This window comes from Vidua chalybeata, chromosome 9 (assembly GCF_026979565.1).
Source record: "Vidua chalybeata isolate OUT-0048 chromosome 9, bVidCha1 merged haplotype, whole genome shotgun sequence".
Taxonomy (NCBI): domain Eukaryota; kingdom Metazoa; phylum Chordata; class Aves; order Passeriformes; family Viduidae; genus Vidua; species Vidua chalybeata.
In genome coordinates, this window is record NC_071538.1 from 7,689,069 (window position 1) to 7,711,244 (window position 22,176).

The following is a 22,176-nucleotide window of genomic DNA, read 5'->3' on the forward strand; positions in this document are numbered from 1 at the left end:
TTTTTTTATCTCAGAATGTTTCTGCAGATGTCTGTGGTAGAGGTATCAAGCCCTACTCATGAATGCTGGATGAAAAATATACAGATATTGGCTTCCCCACTGCTCAAGGAACTAATTTTTGAGACTTATTTCACCTCCAGAAGTAGCTGAGTGCCTGCACTATTTAGATTTAAATTATAGTGATGGGAACTAAATGTAATTGTCTTACCAGATATTGAATTCTTTCCACATCTGGCATTAACATGAAGTGATGAAATAGGCAGGAAAAGAGGAATTAGAGGTAAAGAAAGGTAGGAATGGATCTTCATTCCTAAAAGTATGCACCAAAGCTCTGGGAGCTATGCCCTTTTAACAGTATTTCCACTGTCCCTCAGTTTCTTCCTAAAAATGTCGTTTGAGCAGGTGGCCAGAAAAGAAAGCAAGCAAATTCATGAGCAACTAAAAGAAAACTTGGTCTCATTATTTCATATCTAAAAGTCCAAAACTAAGACACTAAGCGTAGGAAAAAAATGGAAATGAAGTTTTTTTGACCTTTGTCCTTTGGACACCAGCTAGATAATTTTCCCCACTGTGACAGATAAGCATAGCAAAAAGGGAATGAAGCCATGCCAAGCATGTCCAAATTCTTCATTTCCAAGCCTTCTGTTTCCTTCTGAGAAAGGGAGTAACTTCTGCATATTACATTATTAAGCTGCAACTAACAAATATAGTGTCTCCTTCCTGTCACGCTTTACAGCAGACCAAGGACATGCAAATCATGAGACTACAGATTTATTTTACCTTATTTCATTAAATATGTATCTGTGAGGGAAACAGGCACAGCCAGGATTATTCCCTTAGAACAATTTCATAAATTGCACATGTTCTGCACAGACTTTTAGGCACAGGCTAAACATTCATCACTCCTTCCTTAGATGCTTTCCTCAGGTCCTTCATTTTATTTTCCTCTCCCCTCTGGGTTATAAAAAGTTGAGCCATTTCCTCCATAAAATAACCATCTTCCTAAAATAAGAAAATAGATGCTTCTGACAACTGTATATCATTATGGTATTCAAGCTACATAAAATAGCTTGAATAAAATTATAAAATAATCCCAACATCTGTTTCTCTGTCAGTTTTCCAAACCCTAACCTACTAATAATATGCTAGACAGATAGTAAAATCAAGTATCATGCTATCTGAATACTTCTGATTAAATAAATGCAATATGGATGTGTGGCAGCTTTTGTGACAACACAAAAATGTATGGAAAAAAAATAGATGCAAAGAGAATCCTGACCAAAAAAAAAAAAAAAAAAAGCATATGCCACTGATAAACAAACATCAAAAGTAAACTCCAGAAAAATAATTTTAAGACCTGTCATTTTTCAGAACAAATTTGACCCGTTCTGTTTTTACAGTTATATCACTTACAAGACAGTTTCTTGTAAACAGGTTTTGAAATCATGGCTGACCAGTAATAAAATTCTCTTTTTCTGAGTGTGTCTAGTGCTCAGAAAGATGTTCTCTTGATTGACCTTAACATTTCACCCTGGTACTGCCATTGTGGGAGAGCTTCTTCTCAGTGAGAATCATTTCAGAGTTAGGAATTCTGCAGGGAAGGCTGCTGTCATCTAGTCATGCAAGAATGTTAAGGATGTTCTATTGCATATAACTGTGATCTTTAGGAAAAAATAGCTGGATTTGATAAAATATTTTTCCCTGTGTTGGAGCCACAGATGAGGCAAGAGGCAAAAAGAGACTGTCATGACATCCATTTCTCTGCCAGACTTGAAAATACCTTTCTTCTGCTCAGTACATGTAATTAATGACCCCAGGTACCCATGAATGGCCAATTGGATCAAATTTGAGATCCTGCTACTTAAATATCCCATCTCTGGAAACACAGAAATCAAGTAGACAAGTAGGCAGTGATAACCTTGTCCCAGTAAACTGCACTGTATGAATTTCCAGAGCTAGAGATGGTGTTCACATCTTTGCACTGAACAGCCCTTGCTAGAGTTTAATTCTCTCAGTTTGAATACTCAAGCTTTGGAGTGGCTTTCTTGTGGTTTCTGCAGCTGTCTGGATGCTGCAACTTGGAAGAATTCATATTATTATCTCTCCATCTTTTTGTGCTATTTAATTTGAAAAGAGAAAGTGCAGCTGCCTTATTCCTCTTCATTGACTCTGCACCTAACTTCCAACTAATTTTGATTGCACATTCCCCTATAACCCTAATACCTCCCTTTGTCTGTAACTGGCTTTATGAATGAAGGCACGGTGATTAAATTACAGTGATGACATGCCTGCATTGACTTATCTGCTATGCATTGTGGTATATTACAGGGTTTGTGTAAAGGCTCTCTGAGGCTATTAGTTGTCTGAAATAATCTTGCAAGAAAAGGTTTCATTTTTAATGATAGCATTCTAAGTATCAAAATGGAGCTGAGAATTGAAAAAAAAATGGAATGGAGTAGAAAACTTATGATAGAACACCTTCTAATTACAATAACGCACTCCAGGGCTCAAATTATCAAATGATAATTTACACCTAGGTGATTTGACAGCACTCGGCCTTTGGCCTTCTGCCTAACAACACAATAGGCGTAAATCATTACCAAGCGATTCACACCCTGTCATGTCTTATTGCTTAATTAATTTGTCTAAAAGGCTTTCCATGAGAAGTAAGAGCAAATGCCTTTGTTGTACATCTTTTAGTATGGAGGTCAGTACCTGCCCTCTCTGTCATTCTCAGCTCTCATTTCAACCTGCTGTAGTTTAACAGCAAATTTTTGCTTTTTTCATGCAGTCATTTAAATTGATATTTGCATTTTTTGCTCTCTTCTTTTAGGGGAATTCATCAGTTGTTCAATGGCTGCTGTGGACCCATGGATGAAGGTTAAACTCATGCTGAGCTTAGGACTGCAAAGAGCCTAGAACTGATCTTATGGGTCACTGGAACACTGCACTCAAGCAGTTAAAATGTTGTTTTTATTAACTTGCCAGTGTATGTTTATTCAAGCAGCAATATCAAACTCATATATAATCTTAGAACAAGTAAAGCTATATTGTTGAGGCAGACATTAAATATTTTGAATATAAATAATGTATAGTATAGTCTCTCAATGATCCAATCTGAAGCCCTGGCACTGATATGGAGAATAATAAATCTGATGGTACAAAAAAAAAGAGTTAAACAAATTTATGGGGAATATAACTACTGATATCCATTAGCTAGATGATCTAGCTGCAGTCCTGAATCCTTAAACTACTGATTGTTGAAAGCCAGAATGATTTTACAAGGGAAGTGGCCCTGGAATTCACTTTTAACTCCTTTAGTAGGGAGGATGTTAGGTTAGATGAATCAAACATGCAGGAAGGATTATTTATGTTCTTATGAACAGTGATAACCAGAATTTCCTAAGCAGTCTTTTCTGGTAGAAAAGAAATAAAAAAAAAAAAAAGACAAAAAACATTCCATAAGCCTTTGCAATGAAAATAATTTTTCTAGATGTTTACTTAAGCCCTATCCAATCCTCTTCAAATGCTTCCTTTACCAAAATAATTTGCCTGTCCTGAGAACAAGGGAACAAACAATACGTGACCTGCCCTTGCATCCAGAATAGCCACTGTTGGAAGATATCCAGTATCTGGAATGATGAGCATGGTACAAAACTGAAGGTGGGAGCCATAAAAATGTGACATTTGAGACAAGGGAAAAGCTGGAGATAGGAATTACATCTTTGAGTAAGCAATGGTCTCTCAAGGAAAAGCACTTCTGCGGTAAATTTGTCACCTAATTTCCCCTTGCTCTAAATGCTGGGAGTTTTAATAAAAAATATTGCTCTTGTAAAATACGAAACAACCAACCAACCAACCAAACACACAAAAAATCAAACCATTTTTAGTGAGTGAAATGGCCTTGCCTCAGAAGCTGAAGTCCTTTAGCTGTTCTTGCAGCAGGCACAGTGGGGGGAGCCAAGAGGCCACCGATGTGCCTCCAGCACTTCTCAGAGGACAAATAATTATGAGCTGCTTTCATGCCTGTTTAATTACTTGGTATTTCTTGCTTTGACTGTCATCTAGAACTAAAAAAATATTTCATGATACCTTGGCTTGCTTTGATTTCACTTTCCTGACTATAATCTTTCCATGATGAGATTGTGATTTCTCCCAGACATCTCCTGGCTGAAGACTGAGTGGACTGTGAAGTGTCCTTAAACTATCTCAAGCCATGGAAGAGTCATTATTGGCCACATGAAGTCTTTTAATATCTGTGCAGGTGAATGCAGAATCAATTTTCTGTCTAATTTGTATTCTTGGATACATGTGTGATTCTATTTAGAAATTATATTTTGCAAAACCATCAATCTACCTCACACCTCTTCCTTGATTTTTATTGCTATTAATATAAGTAAGAAAGAGGTGGTAGGAACGCAAATAAATAGACACAAGACTACATTTATCTTCCAAGAATCTTATTTTTCCTTATTGAATTTTATCTTTGAAAATGAAATTATGTACTTGCAACTTAACACCTGCAAACTACAGAAATTTACTTCACTTCTTTGACAACCTGAGAAGGAACATCTGGGAAAACCAAGCCAGAATGTGAGCAGTTGGAAAATTGATTGCAAGAGAATATAAATTCTTCCCTTAAATAGAATTTACAAATTAAAACTATTTTCTGAGGATGTCCATGTCCCTTATCAAAGGTACTATTTTTATGATTCTTAAAAATGGAACTGTCTCTTAACTCAAATTTTTTATTAAGATATTCCAGATATTTCCTTTTTTCTTATTGGTTATGTTAATTTGCCTTGTGTTCATTGCACCTTTCCACTTACCTGAGAGTGAGCTTTTAGATAAGACCATGATTTTATTATTTTATGGCTATTTGTGTACTGGTAAAATCAAAATGGTGATGTCAGAATTTGGCTCTCCCCATTTCCAAATGTGTTGACTGTAATTAAAGGTGACTGGGACATAACCTCAGGTTCAGCAGATCAAGGGTCACTGTTCTTTGCAGCCTTTTGCTACAAAGCCACATGGAGCAAGAAGAGCAGCTAAAATTCTCTCATGATTATGAAGATTTCTTGTTTACTATTTTGAGAAATATTTTACTTATTTGGGAACCTCATATAAGATAGCCAATTACATCAATAGTTTTAGCAACTGTCATCTTAAAATATTTATATCATGTACCTGGGGTTCTGACAGTACAGGAGAACATGATTTGGAGGTGGCAGATGACTACAGTTTTTTTAAGAAGCCAGGTGAGCAGGGCATGAATTTTACCACTAAATAACTTTGATAACCTTCCTGAACACTCCCAAGTGACCTGCTGTGCTCCAGTGAAGTTACCAAGATCAGTTGTTTAGCCTGAAGGAGGGCCAGACCATGTGAATACATGCAATTGCACAGAACATGCAGACAAGCCCAACAGTGATGATTTCAACAGTGGTTGTTGAGACATCTAGCTGTTCCTTTCATTCCTTTTTATTTTTAAAAATGAATTAATTCAGTGTTATTTCATCCCCTACAACTGTTGGAAAATACCCATGAGTTTGGCTATCAAGTTAAAAAGAAACTTTATAGGGACCACCCAGAATCAGTCCGTGGTTATCCAGGGCAACAGAGATTTAATGAAAGATTTTTCTTCTCCCCCTGTTTTTGTCTTAAGCTTTAAAAGGGAAGGAGAGCCCTTTTAGCATTTAGGCAGCTGCCCAGACAGTAGCTTGCTCCGTCAGTCAGCTTGGCCCACACTCTCTGACTTCCCTTATCTTAATTCCAAACTCTCTAATAGTAATGTTGAGTACTCAAAACCCTAAGCCACTTCTGGTCTTTTTATTAAAAAAAAACACAACAGTTCTGGGAGGTTGGATTTTGAAGATGCATATATCTCCTGTTCGTGATTTACGTGTTCTTGACCTTAAGAAGTGTATTGGAAGGTACCATTAACTGCAGGAATTTGTTTATTTGACTTCTGAAATCCTGGTTCTTGCATGAATCAGCCTCATTTCTGCTCACTTCTCAGAATGTTCTGAACATAAAGCAATAAATGTTTTACCTGCTTTTGCTGGTGAAAGGAGCATCTCTGCTCTTTGCCGACACAGTCTTTAAAACAACTGCAGCAGCAGTGTTCTTTATCTTGTTTCTGAATTCAGATTATCTTTATTTTGCAAGCATTTTGATTAAACCAGAAAAAAAGGGAATTTAAACAAAGAAGCCTACATTGAAGAGTGGAATATGACAATCTATTTAGGGAGTCTCCTCTGATTTTTATTTGAGAACAAGGCTAAGTTTCTTCTTATTAGGCCAAATTTTACTGTCATTACACTGGCAAGTTAATAAAAGGCAGTGTGACTGCCTTTGCAGTTGCAGTAGAACTGCAATTGAATTCCACAAGAGTGACATGGTACAGTCAGAAACATTCGTTTGTAAATCCTCTGTAAACAGTATCTGCAAGACAGTGAACAAAATAGTTTTAACAGTGGCAGAACAGAGTGCAATGGTTGACCAATAACAGGAGCTTCATAATTCTTTCAGTTTGAACAGAAATTCTGGATTACAAAGGCACTTTAAGATTCATCAGACCTTTGGAGCTCATTTCCTGCATTATGACCCAGGACACTTGACAGGTTACAAAGAAGCCTTGCAGACAATTCACGCAGCATGACCCAAATGTGACATGAGAGCTCAGTCTGACCTCGGAATCACAGCCTGGTTTTTGTCACCAGGACTGCCCTAGCTTTGCTCAGTTTTGATTAGGAGATTTATCCAGAAGTTTATGATAAATATTTTTCCTGCTCTTCCCCTGTATTCTTTCTCCCTGTAGTTAATAGCATTGTAGAAATAGAAGCAGCAAAGGGTTCATCCGACGCAAATGCTTTACAAGCACCTCTAAATTGTGATCATAGCAAATTTGCATGCCTGCCATCTGCACAGAAACCCTGTCTTTGCTCCAGCAAAGCTGACTTGCTGAACTTACAGTCTCTAGATCTGTACAGCTCTGCCCCATTGCATGTGCAAACACAGACAGTGGGGACAGCAGCAGCTGCGTGTGTCCGTTCAAGGGCAGAATGCACTCTTAAGCTTTAATAAGAATACTTGTGGCAATATGTAACATTTAAATAAGCCTTTTCATCTTCAAAGTCCTCTGCAGGCACACAAATTTACCCAGCATCTCTCTGGTGTGGCTATTATTAGCATAATTTTACAGAAGCAGTCAGGGGACAAAGAAAAACAATGAGATTTGCCCAGGGTAACTAGTGGGATCACAAGCAGAGAGATTATTGTAAATTGGCATTACCTGGGAACTTCATTTAGAGATCATCAGAAAGAATAATATACGTGTTCAAAGAACTACATAGAGTGTGGACACCATCTGTATGATATGCTTTTTCCTAACACTTATGGATATATCCCAGCCATCAAACTAACAAGAGTAAAAGGGGCAAATTTGGAAATTTTAACCAGTGAAAGCCATCCAGAATTCTCTTGTTGGCAGTTCAGTGTTGCTCAGTGTATTGTGATGTAGATTTGATTGATTTTTTTGCTGAGAAGTGCAGCACACTGCAGGGAATGTGAAATATCACCTCCACTGCACACTGATTTAAACCACACAGAGTTAAACTGCAACAAGCTTGTGGCTTCTGATCAAGCCACCATTCTATAAATATATGATCAATCTTTTTATTTTTTAAGGTATTTCATTTTCATGGGAGTAAATTCCTGTGCAAAAGCTGAAGTGCAAAGGAGTATCAAAACTATATTACAGTAGCTGAAATACTAATGCACTGTGTCCTGGACTGTACCTCCCTCAGACACATGACATGGTTTTGATCTAAGCTTTGGGGAATAATGTGGACAAAAAGCCTTTTCAAGAACAGAGAATAAAAATGGTCTTATTTGAAATTTGAGTATAACAGCTGAAAAAAGCACCACCCTCATCTTTATTAGCCAGCTATTCAATCCACATGAAGTGAAGACATTGTAACGCTGCTATTATCACCCCACTGGAAGTGGAGTGGGAATAAATGGAAAGAAACACATTACATGCAGTCCAAGAGACCTGATCCTGAATTGCACTGAGCTTCTTATTCTAAGCCAGGAGTCCTTTTAGCTCTCCTTGACCTCAGCGAGAAATTTGGGCTCCCCAGAGCTAGTGCACAGTATTCTTTATTCTTACAACTCTAGGATAGGTGCACTGAAAAATACATTTAAAAGACATTAAAAAATACAAAAAATGTATTTACTCTTTTTTGTTTGTTTTATTCTTACATCTAAATGTAGTACCTCCAGCAAGATAAAGGTATGGCAGCTGAACATTATGTGAAATATAAAAATCATGTCTATTTTGTCCAGGATTTGTAAATTGTGTAAGGTTAAGAATATTCTTCAGGAAAAAAAAGCATGTAATCCTTCCAGAAGTGGATTTGCATTTGTATTTTCCTATTAAAACATTATATTTTACAGACTCTTCTAAGTTCTTTAGATTAACATAGTAGGCACAATATACTCCATCAGTATAATGGTGACTGGAAAAATATTATTGGGGGGGTTTCATAAGGAACAACAGCAAATGCTGGAAATCGTATCATCCAGGGTGCTGTTGATTTTTTTCTCTTTTCCTTTATTTATAGGGGACAGCTACAGGCACACCACTCACTCTCTAATATTCCTACAGAAACAGCAACCATCTGGGTGCAGGGGTGGGTGCACTGAGCCCTAGGGTGCCTTTAGCCAGTTCACTTGGAATCTCGAGTCTGTCCTGTCCTATCACCCAGCAGCAATGGAACATTTGTTCCCTGAAGGGCCGGCACGCTGCCAGCAGCAGGTGTTAGGCTGTCCTCTGGGATGAAGGCAGCAGGCATGAGCACTGATGTGTGCCCATGACAAGATGTTGCAAATCTGCTCTCATAGCGACGGTGACAGCATCTGGGACAGTGTTGCGAGTCACCATTCTGTAACCATTAAAAACCAGTTGCCATTCCTTTCATAATAATAAATTAAAATATCATTCCAAAGCGTGCTGGTCTCAGGAAGAAAATTAAAGAAGGCATGTAGGGATAAACACACGTGTGTGCACTGGCACACACGGCGTTACAGTGTGTTATCCCACCGTGTTCAAGTGATTGGGTCTTAAATTAACAGGTACAGTTGATGGATAGGGTAGGGTTGTGGCTACTATTCAGACTGCATTTTTAGATTTTCCTAAAGGAAAACAATCAAGCAGAAAATGTTTAAAAGTCAGTAAAAAAAGTTACTATCCTTTTAATCTAATGATTTTATAATTAATAGTTAATTCTTACACAGTTGCATCTATTAAGCCCAGATTGCTAAGCCACCTCAGTTTTAAATTTTATTTAAAGAGGCTGAAGTTGTATTTCTTCTGCCTAAATGCAAAGCTAAGCAGGGTATGTGGCATTTTACAAGAAGAGGATTTATATAAATATCTACATGGAAACAATAATAGATTAGCAGTAGCTGCCTCTTTCCAAAATGTCTGTTTTGAAAATGCTTTCATAGAACTGTAGGCAGGTGCACAGATATTGTTTCTGTGGCTTCTTCCCACAGAGATCATATTCTTCTACTTTGATTTATACTGAATTTGAATATGGATAAAGTACATTTTTAAAATTCACCAACAAGCCATACAGCAAATATCCAAATAATGCTGTCCCTTGATTTTTCTGGAGTCTTGTTTCAGCCTGGCGTGCCTATCTTCCAAGTGAACTAAATCCAAGACCTTCCATCTTACTGACCTTTGTTGAATATATTGCATAGAACTCAGTGACTGGGCCTCCCTTTGACCACTGGCCATTTGTCAGCAAGGCTACTGCTCTCATTTTGGCTGAACCCAACCCAGTTCAGATCAAAGATGCCACAAGAGCCAGGATTTCACCCTGGGCCTCGACACTTACGATGATCAGCATTATCATGATGGAGGTTTATAGGCAGGGCTTATCAACATGAGGGGCTTCAGAAAAAGACAGCTCACATTGAAACTGACGCCGTTTAGCCCAAGTGGTTTTTTAGCATTTTAATGTTTCCCCTTTATTCATGGCTTAACAATCTGGGTGGTTGTTCACTGCTTTTAGTCCACCAAATAAGGAATTTTCCCTCTTGTTTCCCCTTTAGTCTTAGCTGCAAGCCCCATATTTGTAGGTTCACCCAATAATATCCCAGGTTACTGCTGAAGACCAAATGCCTTGGCTATCTATCACCACATTTCAGTGAAAAATAAGTTATTTCCACAAAGACAGATGAGAAATTGGCTTCAAATGCTCCATCTTTCAAAAATATATTTTACTTTTGCATTTTCTCTTTAAATTTTACATTATGAAATTAAAATATTCAAAATTTGTTCTATATTATTTTTCATCATAAATGGAATGTCTAAAATAGAATCGGGGGGCTTTTTCTGACAGTTTTGAAGAAAAAAAAATTTTCTTCTTTTAGAATAGATTTGGTCAATAATTTGGAAAAAAATATGCAGAAAATATAAATGGCAAATCTTTTTTTTTCAGGTCCTTTTCAAAATAAAAATGGCTGATTTCAGGAAATCTCTCTTTGTTTGGTTATGAATACTTTAGAATTTCTCCTCAGAACCAACTATCTCTCATTAAAAATTTTACCTAAACCTGTAAGAAGACAAGACCCCTGAGAAATTTTAAGTGATATAAATAGGGAAAAAAAAAATTACATTTGAATGTTAAATTCAGAGACAATGCAAGGCACATTTTTTAGTACTTATTTTGTGATGGAATTGAAAAATTGATCACTGAACTATTTTTTTCATTATCAAACAACTCCTCTCACCACACATTTAACTCCTCTGTTACCTGTAATTCTACTACAGACTTAAATTAAGTCAGGAATTGCTCAATAGTGTCTTCAGGATAAACATCCAGTAAGACAGAAAATAAACTTCCTTCTGAAAGAGGAGAGAGAAACAAAAACAGACAAAATGAAGTGGAGCTTTGAACCTCTAATGATTTCAAGGATTAACTGCTGGGTCTGTGTTTAGTGACATAACACCACCAAATTCAAAAGGTGCCAATTACATCAGCCCCTTGACCTCTACTAAAGCCTGGTGACAGGCACCTCTCAGGTCATAGAGGTGGTATTTTGGTATTTTTAGGTGAATAATGAAGTTTTCTTCAGTCCCCTACATCATTCAGTCACCTGCTGTGTGTTTAAGATCAGATTTTCGAAGTCAGGCACGTGAATTTGTGCATGTACATCCGCAGGCATCAACAACTGAAAATCCAGCCCCTGGTTAAAATGAAAAACACCCACCCAGAATCCTATTCCAATGTGAATTCTACAAGGGCCCCTTGAGAAAGTTGAATCCTTTATTGAAATGTTTGACAAAGAAACCACATACTTTTCGGTTTTGATGCATTAGATAAGGATCTACTTTTTTCTTTTCTTTTTTTTTTTTTTTTTTAAGAAAAAAGCCTTTGCTCTAAATCAGCAGCATGAAGAATTAAAACATGAAAACAAAAGCATATTATTTGAAGAACAGCCTGTTCCCTAAACTGTTACTATGCTGGGTGCCAAACCACATTTTGTGATATATCATGTACAACCTCCTCTTGCATGTTTTACTGTTATGCTTTGCATGACTTGGAGTGAGAAAACCCTGATAGTTCTGCCTTGGACTTACCACAAAGACTGGTCCACTCACAGAGCTGAATCACAACATGACAATTTCCTCCTGGGATGATGACTCTGAAAGAGGTGGAAAAGTGTTTGTTTACTTGGTGCTATGTATGAAAATCTGAGTTAAATAGAAATGTGAATTCACAGTGGATCTGCTGCCCTTCACCAAACACTTGGTGGCTGCAGAATGACAGTGACCTTGCTGCAAATTGCAACTCACACGATGTAGGACCACTTAATTCTCACACAGGTCTAGAAATAAATGACAGTGACCTAAGACTGAATTTGAATTTGCAGTACACAATTACTGCCACTAGTAAATGTGAAATAGTTTATTTTACAGAGGGCTATGTTATATTTATTTACGGTGGAGTAGCAACAAGCACGCATGCAGTTACTGCAGAGCAGCTCATGCCCACCAACTTCATGTTGCTGGAATGTTTTGGTTATATGGCTCTACCCTCCATCATTCCATTTACACTAATCCATTATCAAAATTCATCCTGATTAATTTTCCAGGACACACCTGAGAGGACAAGCCTAACTTTCTGTACTGTGGTAGAGAGAAGGGTTCAGCAGCCTTTCATAGGTCTTCTTTGTAGCCTTTCATTGAACAAATCCTGTCCCAGGTTAACTTACAGGTTAGAAAAAAGGCAGGTCTGACAAATTAGCAAGGGAAACAAGGACTGGAACTGGCTATGGAAAGGGTGTAAGTGGAGAAACCTGCAACTGGAAGCCAATAAAGACAGCATATATAGAAGCTGCTGTTAGCTGCTCTGTTAACTCAGGTAGAGAGGTCCAAGCTATGGTACAAAAGGTCCAAGACTCAGGACTGACCCTCAGGGATGTCATTGTGGTGGAAGATCTATTTTACATTTTATTTATGATCCTTTTAGAAAGATGACAGGCAGGGACTATACTGAAATTATATGTCTTTTAATGCCAAGGACTTATGGGAAAAGAGATTAGAGAATCGATGTTATTCCTTCAGCTGAAATTGAATTCCCTCTGTTCATATGCATTATATCTTTAATAACATAATTGTGTGCCATTTTTTCTACAAGTCTCTTGCCTTATTCCATGCACAGTTCTGACCTGTGCTGGGATGAACCAGAGTTAAATAGTGAAGTAGACTGATCTGGATCTCCACATATTGAGAAACTAGAGCTAATAAATGAGGTAGAGATTCTTGGGAGTTATAGGAAAGTTAAATCCACTTACCACTGAGGTCTGGACTCTCAAAGTGCCATTACTAAAGTCATCATGTAGTCAGTGATGTATAGTCTCTTATATGTGTCTCATTTTCAGAGGGCCCAGACTGATACTCCAGGGTTAGAAACAGTGAAGTGCTGAACCAGCTGAAGGTGAGGACATAAAGGGCCATGCCAGGAACATATAAAGTTCAGCTTGGTATTCCCGTAAACATTTATAGTAACTCAACATATAGTAAATGTTTATAGTAAACTCAAGTATCAGTAAAAAAGAAGCATGAGTATATGGAAAAGATGGATTTTTTTAGATACACTGAAAATAGAAAGTAGCCTGAATTGAAAATTCTCTTTTATACATATTATTACTGTGAATTCAGTGTATTCCAAGGAAAAAAATTATTGAATTTAACAACTCACTATTGTCACTCAGGTGATCCAACTGCTGCAGATTTTTGCTTTGCTGCATTTTAAAAAAATAATAGTCATAAGAACATATTTTCTGTAGTTAACTGTGAATGAATGTATTAATGTGAGGAACTAGTGATAAGTATTCTAAAATAATTATAAAATTAGGATTTTTTTCTGCTTTCTGTACATCATTTCCCTTCACCTTCTGGTGGTATAACAAAAATAAATTAAATCTCGTTGGTAACATACGTAAATGTGACTGTAAAAAGCTGAAGAGGAAATTAATAACTCAGGGCAGTAAACAAGGCCTGGGACCACACATTGAACTGTGAGGAAAAACAGAAGTTTTTCTGTCCCATCTATCTTATATGTGAATAAAAACCCACACAGTTGAGTAAATGTAGCATAATGCATACACAGAACTTGTGCAGTCTTAATTTCAGCTTTCTAATGTTTCAATCTTTGAAGTCCCCAGTCCTTTTAACATTCCTTAAATGTTATTTCACTGTAATTACTGTGTTTGTAATGAGAGATTTGTTTTCCCAAATGGAGTTATTCGCTACCAGTTCAGTGAGGCTCTGGGAGAGGAGAAAGGGTTGTGGCTTACCTGCTCAAATCCCTTGCACACATGATCAGATAATTCTGACCAAACTGGAAGGTTTTTCCTCAAAATCTTTCATTCCAGAAGAAAGAAGTCTTAACCTGTAGGAAAACACAGAAAAGAGTGATGGTGACTGTTTGTTCTGAGTTTATTCTGGGATGTGCTGCCCAATCCCTTCCCTTCGGCAGGCCTGTGGTGGAGCACATCCCAGCCCATGAAGGAGGCAAGTGTGCATTGCACAAATGTGGATGAGCAAAATCTTATGGTTTATGAGGCAGCTTTAGTGAACTGTGTTTATATTATGGTTGGGCAAAGGTGCAAGTTTTGTGCTTTTTTTTTTTCCCTAAAAAGGGAAAACCACAGAAAGAAACGGAGATGAAAAGGAAACAAGTAAACAAATGTGGTTTTACAGAAACTGAGGGACAATTTATCCTCAGCACAGCAAGCACAAACTTGGAAAACATTTGGAAAAGTCAGAAAACAAGTTAAAGTTGGTTGGCAGACTCTGACAGAGCTGACAGCTAAAACTACCCCTGGCATGTTGACAACAGTGTGGCATCAATCTGTGTGTAACAACCTATCCTTGAAAAACTCCATCCTGGATTTAAGCTAGCACTTCCTAACCTTTTCTCTACCCAGCATCCAAGCTGCGGTGTGGAAAAAGTTTTCAGATGTGACTTTTAACTCGTTCACGGACAGCGGCCTGCTCCCTCCCTCAGACCGCCATCATGGCGGCCGCCTCGGCCGCGCTCCCTCACGGACTCCCGTCCCTCCCTCCCGCCTCGCCGGTCAGCACAACCACCCATCCCCAGCTCCCTGCTCACCCCTCACCTGGGATCTTGCACCTACTCCACATTCCCACTTTCTTTCTCCAGAACATGTCTCTGTTTCCTGAAGCGAGGCTGTGGTGTGAAGATGGGGAACATTTTGGCGGGAAGATGAGGAACCTTGTGGTCACCCACCCGCTGTAGCCTGCGAGCTCCATGAGAGGGCTCTGAGCACGCTACTAACCACACGGTTCTGAGTTATTCCTGCAAGACAAAATGGCTTCAAGTTGCACCAGGTAGGGTTTAGATTGGATATTAGGGAAAATTTCTTCATGGGAAGTGTTGTCCAGCCATGGCACAGACTGCCCAGAGCAGCAGTGGAGTCCCCGTCCCTGGGTGGATTTAAAAGAGGTATGGATGAGGCACTCGGGGACATGGTTTAGTGGTGGCCTCAGCGTTGCTGAGGGAACATTTGGATATGACGGTCTGAGAGTGCTTTTCCTATCTCAATGACTTTTATGTTTTTGAAGTAGAAAGTAGAAAAACTTCACAGTATAGCTGAGGCCCAGCAGCAGCTGGGTTGCACAGGGGTTGGAGACACAGACCTCCACACCAGCTTACATGGCTGTCTGTTGCTGCATGAAGGCAAATAAATGAAAGCCATGGCACTGCTTCCTGGGAAATCTGCAGCTGCATCCACTATTTGCTGATAATGGCCCAGGCATCCACATTTATACAGCTAACATGATATGCTCAGCCTCTTAAGCTATTGACTACTAGATCTCACCTGAGGCATGGTGGTAACAATAGGCACAACCAGCCTGAACTACCTGCAGCTTCTGTCTCAACAAAAGTGGGTTTAAAAGGTTGTTTTCACACAAAGATCTCACATACTGCCATATAGAATGCCATGGAAATTCTTTTCGTGTTATTACTACACCTCAAAAATAGCCTTCTGTTCCAAGATCCCTTGGTGTTCTCAGATTATCTGTATTTATATAGTTCTTGTGGTCCTATGATCCCTACGTGTTTAGCTGGATGATACACAGATAGCCTGAGTTGTCAGTCACTCTCTCCATCTCTCCTATCCATCCCTCAAGAGCCTCACCTCACTCCTATAGCCATCTTTATATAATATCCCTGAGGGATTCAGCTCAAACACCTCAAATACACTAAGGACATCTGGATGTAAGATGTCTGCTTCTATGAGGATGCAGGCAAAGGTTGCCCTGCACAGCTCATATGCAGGCTACAATGACCATATTATTCTGATTATAAATAAAGCTGTGCTTTCTCACTTGTGGTATGCCTAGCTATCATGTGCTGCTGCAAGTCACTTTGACATTGATACTTAGCAAATGATGGGGGGAAAAATGAGTTGCTAACATCTGTTTTATCATTTTTTGATGAATGAAAAATAAAACAGAGACCTTAGTTGTGCACAGATCATTCAAAACAATGAGATTTACACAGATTCGATGTCATGGTGTGTTGCATTAGTAGCAAACGACTTAACAAATTATTTTAATGATAGTGCTAAAAGAAAAAAAAAGCTCAAAGTAACTGTCCCATAGACAACCTTTCATCCATCCCAGTGTATTTCAGCCTTTGGACACTTGACTGTTGTGTCACTGGTCACTGAATTATACCTATTGAGGTATCTATCAGAAAAAAACTGAGATTACTTTTCTTTCATATTTCTCATGTGCTAAAGCCATGTGAATAGTGGGTCTGTTTGGTTCCCAACTGCAAAAACAAATAAAAATTCCATCTTTAACACTTAAGAAACTGTCTATTTTTAGTTTGGTTTCCTATGGAAACAAGGCATCTGTGATCAGGCTGTCTCTGTGCATGTATCTGTCCTTGTGTACCCCCTAATAATTTTTGAATCTAGTGGCCTTTTCCAATCAACTGTGATGAAATGACAGAATTTTCGAAGTATCTGGGTTCTAACAAATTTCCTAAAAATATGGGGCCAGATAGATGAACAAAAGATGTTGGTGTTGCCCAGCTGAGGGAAAGCTGCAGCATGAACTTACATCTTATGAAGCTCCAGAGAATTCAAGGAGGTGAGAGCTGCAGTAAATAACACAGCTCTACAGAAAAGCTTGAGTCCAAGGTCATACTTTTATGCACCTCAAATTCATAAAGAAACACACTTAATTCATTCCACTCCTCACACAATTACTTGTTTAATATTTGCAGAGGTCTCCCATCACTCTTCAGTCAGAAGATTAGAATTCTCCCCTTTCCCTACAACCAGCGAAGGATCCAGTCCCAGATGTTTTTAAATCTGACCTGTCCTGTGGGTCAGAGGATCAGGACTGTGTGATAGTAGGCTATGTAATTAAAGCTCCCCAAATGGTGTAGACTTGTGCATCAGGAAGCTTCAGGGAATGCCTGGAAGCAAGATGTCTTTGGGAATTAACCTGCAAGAAGAAGAAAACAATGTAGGACTCAGCTCTCCTTTTTAAGTGGTACTTAAAATATATGAACAAATTAGGAAATAAGAGTTAAAGAGGTGTTGTTTGCGGGGGAATGGAGAGAAGAAATGGGAGCAGTAGCACAGCATGATGCTGAATAGACCTTGGTATGGAAGAGTTGCTAGCTTAAAATTATCTTGTTCCTTTTTAGATTAATCCATCTCTTGCTCTGTCTTCAATCTTCTCAATATTGCCCAGAGGTGGAAAACAAGTGTATGAAAGAAGTGTCTTTTGGGGTAAGGAAACTGGAACAGATGCTGAGTAGTTACTGTACACGTTAAAGCTGACTTAGATTCCGGGCTAGAAATGTCACAGCTGACTCTGGAACTGGAGTTACTGAGGCAAGGGAAAAACCCTCCTCCCTCTCCATGAGCTGGATCTGAATCTGTACAGCCACACTTCTGCACGTTTGCATCCAAATTAATAAGCTCTGTCTCCAAGGCAGAGCTGCTTGTGGATCTGTGCTGTGTAAATTAATTGTGTTGTGTAGAGACTTTCTGGCCCAAAATGGTGCCTGCTTGGGGCTCTCTGCACTGTTCTCTGTTGTACAATGAAGCATATATGAGTTGTGTGATGAGCTTTGGGTGTGGATAGAGAGTCATTGAGGCTGGAAAACTGGAGAGCTGCAGCTCCTACTTTCCCTGGAGAACAAATGTTTTTCAAAGTCTGCTAAAGTCTGCTGAGAAATTTCAGCTGATTTGTAGCTCTTTCCTACTTTCTAGGTTTATAAGAATTCCACATCCTGGGAGACAAATAAAAACTCAACACCTTGGGAGACAAATAGGTCTTTCAGTATGGAAACAGACTTTCTGAAAAAAATAATCCTGGCTGTAGAGATGCTTTCCTACCTCTCGTGTTATTTTGGTCACAGAACCTCAGGTGGATGGAGATGATGAGGATATTTATCCTCACCATAGTGGTCTGAGGAGGAGGTCCCACAAATAAATGTTTTGGATTTTCCCCAGAGTAATATTGCAATTGCCATTTCTACCATTAGCAGTCTGCTGTTATTTCACTCTGCTCTGTGTAATATGCTATCAAAATCAGCTCTGCTGCTTGTTTGCCACTGGATGGACATTTCAATTAAAGACTTGCTAATTTCTGATCTTTTATATGGAACAATAATGAAACTATTTGAAAAATAAAAATAGGCAGACATATTTGCGAGAGTATTTGCCTGACACTGAAAGTGAATGTCTTCTGGTTGTATAGGTTTTTTCTTTCCTATTTCTACAACACTTACCATAATTCATTTAAAAATAGAGTTTAGAAAGCAGTGAGTATAATTAATGTATTGTTCTAGTTTTCCATTATGTTGTTAGTACAGGTGAAAAATGTGCTTTTGATGAAATTGTTGATTAAAACTACCAAAAAATCCATTATATCTAGCTTACTTTTCCTTACCTAATGAAGCAGATGGATATAAAATAAGGGAAGGCCATATTGACCTTTACTAGGAATATATATGGCGTATAACTTGATACCTATAAGACAATTAATATTAATCTGACCTTTTTAGATTCTGGGCTACAGTGCTGTTACTAATAGCAGCTACATAATGTGTTGTATGTTTTCACTGAAGAGGTCACACACTGGCTAAGAGCAGGAAAATGTGGGTTTGCTGGGGCTGTTCTCAGCATCTCCTTGATTCAGAGCAGGGAGGAGGAACAACTCCACCTTCCTTCCCAACTCTCTCATACACTTTGGTAGGTTAGGAAAGTGCAGAGGGCTCGTTCTGTGGGCATTATGATTTAAATATTCTTTCAGTCACCAGACTGCTGGTCAGCTTGAGAAAGCGCAGAAACAGTTACAGAAGGATATTGGAGGGTTTCAGCAAGGCAGTCCCAGTCCTGTGCTGGTCTCTGCTCCTGAGCAGGGACCATAAGCATTTTGGGATTGCCCAGCACCTAATATGATCAACACAACAATGCTATTTGATGTGATAAGATAGCTGTGTCAGTATGTGACTGTGGCTTGCCTAGCATGGGATTGCTCAAAGATTGCTTTTGTTTTCAAAATTCAGATCAACCCTAGGTCAAAATATAATGAAGTATAGACAGTCCTAAAACAAATGTAATAGGCTTTTAAGGAATATTCTATTCACAAACCTTTTTTACAACTGTTGAGTCAGTGATAGGACTTTTTTCAGATTTAAAATATCCTGGATATTTCCTGCATTATTTAACAGCAGCTGTCCTTCATATTTGCCTAGCAATAAAACTTTTGTCTCAGTTTCTCCTTGATAATTTGTTTAATATTAACATTTTGATCCCCAGTAGAACTAGATGATATTTACAACCCAAATCATTCTATGGTTCTATTAAGTTAGATTTTTTTTTCAGAAAAAATAAAGATTCCAAAGCAAAATCCCGTTCTCTTTGGTTTGGGTCAAGTGCAGACCTTTACAGCCAAGGCAGTACACTCAGTGCTGCCTCTATTCACACCTCTCAAAGATCATGATTTCTTGGAGGGTATTTATTGGTCACTTGCAGTCCAAGGTGCCCTCTAAGAACAAACTCTCAACAATATGTGGAGAAATATTTCATCCACATTGGATATTCCTAGCTGTTAGCTGAAGTTGTCCTGCTACTCCATATTTCTGCATCAAAATATTCTCCAATTGTCAAAATAAATGGGCGGATGTGCAGATAAATTCTTTTCCTCCCCTTGTTCAAAACCTGTCCAGCTTTCCCAGCAATCCAAGTGCTGCCCTGTTTGCTCTATTTCCACCACGCTGCTTCATCTTCCCGTGGCATTCCTCTGCTCCATGCTGTGAGTGCCACACGGCTGACCCCAGACACTTCTGCACATGCAGAGTGCTGCATAATAACACAAGAAGGCTTCACATTTCTGAAAGGAGGTGGATTTTTTAGTAGGAGCGCTGGTTAGCACTGAGCTGGGACTGCAGCCGGCGCTCCAGCCATTCTCATTCAGGCTGAATCCTTGGGTGTCTTCACTCCCACAACCCCTGCTCCTCCCTTCAAATTGTAGACAGGCTGTTAGCAGCAGTTGTCTGCCTGCTACAGAGACCAAATGGAAAGGCTCCCCTTTCTCAGGATCACCACCTATAACAAATTTCTCAGCTTTGAATTTCTTCTCTGTTTTTTATTTGACTGCACTTGAGTGAATTGCTCTTCACTCCTTTCCAGGTTCTGTGACTTCTCCCTAAATGTCCTTCTAAATTCTCCATTTTTTTACCACTCTTTTCCCTTTCCTATGGACACTTACACTGTAGACTTTTTCCTAGTCCCAGTTTCTTGCTTATTGTCATCTGCCTGTTTCCTATTTTGCCTGGCTTTCATCCTACAAGATTCTGATCCCCTAGGGATCAAGAACATTGCCCTTCTCTCAGTTCCTGCCCTATTCAAATATACCTATGTATATATACATGCATGTGTATATATAAGTATATTTTTATTTATATTCCCAAGACTAGATTGTATGCAAACTGTGTATGCTCAATCAATAAATAAAATATTTTAAGAATACTTTTATATTTCTGACTCTTCACAGTCAGCAGCATAACCATCTCTTGTTTTAAAGATGCTCGCAACTCTTTTTCTGGCTAATATAAATACTGTAAATAATTAATGTATTTAGTAACAATAAATATTCATATTTCATTTGAACCAGACAGTGGTCGTCTAGATTAAATTGAACTGCTTTGGATTCAACAGCTGGCAATCTCCCATGCCAAATAAGGGACTTTAGTCATTCTTTATTTAGAGTATAGAACTACCAGAAATGGGAGGTGACGTGGAGAGGAAATGGACTCTTTTACCCAAATACATAACACATCTGTCTATTGACTATACTTTCTTCAGACTTGGCTACAAGCAAATATATTTATTCTGGAACAGACTAAATGGGTGCTGGAAGGAACAATACAGTTTGCATACTTTATGAGCACAGATAGCTGTGTCAGGGTCTCTTACTTCTTTTGGAGGTCAATTCTTAGTGAGTTGTATTCCTTTTGCCAGAGGAAGCTTAGTGATTTGGGGAAGTGTTTGAAAAAAAATCAAACAAAACAGTAAAAAAAAGAGGAATGAAACAGAAATCTATTCCCCAAAGTAACACAGACCTTTTCCTTATATTATTGAACTGGTAAGCTGCATTTTCATTTGTCCAAAATTTTCATCATTATACATAAACAGGAGCTTCATATGCAGGGAGGAGGGGTGAATTTTAGCTATGGGAGAGACTTAGGGATTCTTCTTTGAAATTCAGGAAAATTATGTTTTCCTTCCTTTCTGTTTCAATTAGTTGTACAAATACAAGGCCATGGTGGGGGGAAAAGTGGGCCTTTGTGGGGGAAAAGTGTTCATGTTTTCTTTTTGTGTTTCCTTGGTGTTTGTCCATCTTCCAAATCTGTAAAGAGGGCCAGTGGGCAGAAGGAATGGGAGCTGATGTACATTTTCTTGCTCAGGAAGTTGGAGTGCACAGCTGGAGCTGTTCTGAGCACTCTATGTAAACCATAAAAATTCAAGAGTCAGAAGCAAACTGCTCTTCCTGACCAGATGAGGTAGGATCACCAATCTTTAATAAATCTCAGGTAAGGAGCTCTGTAGAACAGAACAGAGAGATTTCTCCAAACAATTGCTCAAATGCTGTATATATCTTCATGAGGAAAAAAAAAAAAAGTAATTTTTTAAGCTAGTCTGAGCTAAACCATGTTAAACTCCTGCTGAAGACAAAGCAGTTGTATTTCACATGCATTATCTGTTTGGGGTTAATAATGGGCTTATACCTGGCAGTTAGCTAGGTAACATGTATGGAATCTATATGTATCCCATTATTGTTCTGATTCATGGGTTAAATATACAGTGTGTGTCTTTCTGTTCACAGTAGCCTATTCTGGACTGGGCCTTTAAAATATGAATGTAATTTCAGAGGTCAGTGGTTTAGGGAGTCAAATTATTTTGTGAGTTTTTTCTGATTTCCAAAAGAGCTGGAGATTACGTTAATGGGATGCTTGGGGTCAGAATTCAGGGGGAATGAAGTGGGAAGAGCTCTGGGTCAGTGTGTTCCCTGAGAGGATTCCCCAGTTTGCTGCC

At 38.6% G+C, this 22,176-nt stretch overlaps 2 long non-coding RNA genes across 4 annotated transcripts in view; one reads left to right on the forward strand and one right to left on the reverse strand.

The window, feature by feature from the left end:
* Nucleotides 1–14,567, reverse strand: part of LOC128792575 (uncharacterized) — a 145,770-nt gene extending 131,203 nt beyond the window's left edge. For both annotated transcript variants that reach the window (XR_008432450.1, XR_008432451.1), the window contains exons 1-3: nucleotides 14,497–14,567; nucleotides 13,879–13,973; nucleotides 11,657–11,721 (exon numbers count right to left, since the gene is read on the reverse strand). This is a non-coding gene — a long non-coding RNA (uncharacterized LOC128792575). The remainder of the gene's footprint in view (nucleotides 1–11,656; nucleotides 11,722–13,878; nucleotides 13,974–14,496) is intronic.
* Nucleotides 14,568–14,709: 142 nt separating this feature from the next.
* Nucleotides 14,710–21,631, forward strand: LOC128792576 (uncharacterized). Of its 2 annotated transcripts, none has more exons than XR_008432453.1 (3): nucleotides 14,710–14,935; nucleotides 17,274–17,358; nucleotides 21,549–21,631. It is a non-coding gene; the product is annotated as an uncharacterized LOC128792576 (long non-coding RNA). The 2 variants fall into 2 exon arrangements; XR_008432452.1 differs by lacking the exon at nucleotides 21,549–21,631 and adding an exon at nucleotides 17,845–18,335.
* The last annotated feature ends 545 nt before the right edge of the window (nucleotides 21,632–22,176 follow it).